At 36.9% G+C, this 3,097-nt stretch overlaps 1 non-coding gene across 1 annotated transcript; it reads right to left on the bottom strand.

The window, feature by feature from the left end:
* Positions 1 to 3,023: 3,023 nt before the first annotated feature.
* On the bottom strand, positions 3,024 to 3,097 carry TRNAV-AAC. The gene has a single exon. It is a non-coding gene; the product is annotated as a tRNA-Val (tRNA).

Raw genomic sequence — 3,097 nt, 5'->3', positions numbered from 1 at the left:
ATAACAGTATGTGGGCAAGTTAATTGAATCACTGATCATCAACATTTGCCATTGGTTACTAGTTGCTCACCCTAAAATAAAACTTTGCTGACCGCTCACCCACTTTAAAAAAAAAAAATTACCCATTCCATTCATCACCCTTTCAATTTCCATCCATCCAACTAGACAAAAGTGTCCACGTGGCGGATGAAAGTCTTAGCTGGCCACTGAGTTAAAAATAGACACGTTGGAAAATCACAATACATTTAAATAAAGCATTTTCTCTTTAAAACATTAGAATAACTCTTTTCTTTTCTACTCATCTTCTGCCACTATTTCTTCCCCCAAATCAGCTTCCCATCAATGGAATCTCATATCAAGACTTTCAAATCAAAATCGAAATTGAAAATCTTCAAACTTCTATCGAAAGAGATTTTCCATGAAGCTCGCGAGACATACAAGTACCCAAACTAGGAAAATAATGATCTGACTCATTTTCAAAATATCTCTTGCTGATTTTCTTTTCAAATGATTAATGATCAGATTTGATTGTCTTTCAGGCTGAAATTAGGAGGTACATGATTGGAAAACAGGAATGTGAAGTTAAGAGTTTTATTAGATAAGGGGGATGGTTTCTCCATCGCAGGGAAAGATCTACAGGAGCCCATTTGGAAGATGGTGATGGGTTGGGAGTTATAATGGTTAAGCGTAATATGTTTTGCAAGGTTGCTACAAAACCTTGGCCTGTGTATGGTGAGAAATACAGGAGTTCGTCTTCGGAAGAAGGATGCTCCACTGTCAGAGCCAATTTTATGACGGTGTTTGTCAGTTGAAAATTGCTAAGATGGCTTGAAGAAATCATGAGCGTCCATATTTTCTGTGAATTGGTGCCTCGTCTGAGAGAAGCTGGAGCCTTTTGGCTCTGATTATTTGAACAACCAAGAAAATTTTGGTTCGAACTAAATTTTTTTGCCTTTGTTAATTAATTTTTTCTGATTTCTGAACAAATCTCAACCCAGGAAACAGGTTGCAGAAGGTGCAATTTATCCAACTTTTTGGCTTATTTTTTGGGTTTCTACTTATAGGAAAATACGCTACTTTTTCAATGTAGGATTTTCAAACGTGGCAATTCTTAACAGCGTTAATGGCCACATAGGATTTTCATCCGCCCCGTGGGTATTTTTGCGCAGTTGGACGAAGGGATGATGAATGGGTAATTTTTTTAAAAATTGGTGAGCATTCAGTAACGTTTTATTTTATGATGAGCAAGTAGTAACCAATGACAAATGTTGATGATCAGTGATTTAATTAACTTTATGTGGGCTGCATACTCAAGCCCTCTCCCTAGAACAACAACAATAACAATCTAAGCTTTATATTAAAAAAAGTCGGATTGTTCAAGTAAAGAAATGAAACATTCCGACAATCGCCTTATAACAATAACTAAAACCCTATTGGTAAACATAATAAGAAAACTTGCTGCAAAATAATAAAAAATAAGATAATCTAATTGAAACTTGTGGACAAGTTAAGTGTAACACATGAACCAAGAAACACAAGAAAGTCACAAAGAACAAGCTTTCCCCACCATGATTAGCAACTTCTAATCCAAATGAACCACAAAACTAGTTTGAATAGCTAAGAATGCGAAGATTCCTAATCCATTGACATCTAACGAGAATGGCTTTTTCACTTGACACAACTATTAAACTATCATTGTCTAGTGATAGTTATTCTTTTTCAATGATCAGAACGATAATAAATTAAATTTTCACTTTCATCAACTACTAACAGTTTCCATTCCTCATCCCTGCGAACATTTGTCCTGCAGATTGCAGATTAAACATTCTCCATCTTTTTCTCAACATAATCACCAATACAAACCCCTTTTTCCATAATCATGTAACTTGCATATAGAAACAATTATAAACTCCATACGCGCTCCCAACAATTACGCATAAGGTTGAATAATCAACATTAAACAGAGCCAGAGAGGAAATGCACAAAAAAAGTAAACGTTAAACCGGATATCATGGAAGTTGAACTTACCGGCAATTAAATTCTCATCTTGAATCCATAGCTCCATTGGACCAGCCAACTGGAATGGGGCCAAAACGGCATCTGGTCCTCCAATAGCTGCCTCCCCAACAGCCCATTGCTCAAATCCTCTAAGCGAAAAATGGGCAACTCCACATAATCCCATCGGTTAACGTCCTCCAAAAGTTTAAAGGGCAGAACTTTATTATCAATTTCAACATCAAATTCATAGTCCACCGACCTTCCCACTAAGGCGTCCCTCAAACCAAAACCTGATATCTAAAACTCGTCAGCTTGGAAACCTAATCCCTTAACAATTGCTTCCATCAAATCCTATAATTAATATCAAAATTAGCTATACCAAATCAAACTTAGCAATTAAATTAAACTTAGAATGTCGAAACAAGGCTCCATTTTAGAAGGCCAAAACTGCAGAAATTTGAAATTTCTAGAGAAATTTTGAGAACAATGAAGAAATGAAACAAACTGAATGTCTTACAGATATCGCTTTAGGGTAGAGGGGATTGATGTCTTCTGAAGCAACCGAGGCTGCGAAGAATTAAAATTGAGACGCGATCTCGATCAAAGATACCGCTGCAAAAATATTCAGCTTCCTTAACCTTAAACCCCTTAATTTTCAAACAGAACAAAGAACTCTTTGAACGTAAAACTTCGTTTATTTAATCGATTGTACTTCTTCTTCTGCTTTGGCTAGAGAATTAAATCAATGAAATTAGAAAATATTTCAGATTTTCACTTTTTAACTGTGTGGAGAAGATATTGGGAAAATGAGGAGGGAAAGAATACTGCTGATGATTCTGCAAGATGATGACGTGGATGGAATGGACCAATGAGAGTAGGTGATGATATACCGACGTGTACGTTTTCATGGTACGGTCAGGAAATTTCCGGGTGTCGAGCGGAAATTTCGGGGAGGAAATAACGGTGTCGTATTACACTATCTGGAGATTCTGGCGTCCGAAAAGAAAATATTTAGAACTTCAAAATGGCGTCGCCCGGACTCGAACCGGAGACCTTCAGTGTGTTAGACTGACGTGATAACCAACTACACCACGGCACC

Source organism: Olea europaea, chromosome 15 (genome assembly GCF_002742605.1).
Source record: "Olea europaea var. sylvestris chromosome 15, O_europaea_v1, whole genome shotgun sequence".
In the NCBI taxonomy this organism is placed as follows: domain Eukaryota; kingdom Viridiplantae; phylum Streptophyta; class Magnoliopsida; order Lamiales; family Oleaceae; genus Olea; species Olea europaea.
The sequence above is the reverse complement of the archived record's forward strand: the minus strand, read 5'-3'. Positions and strand labels throughout refer to the sequence as shown.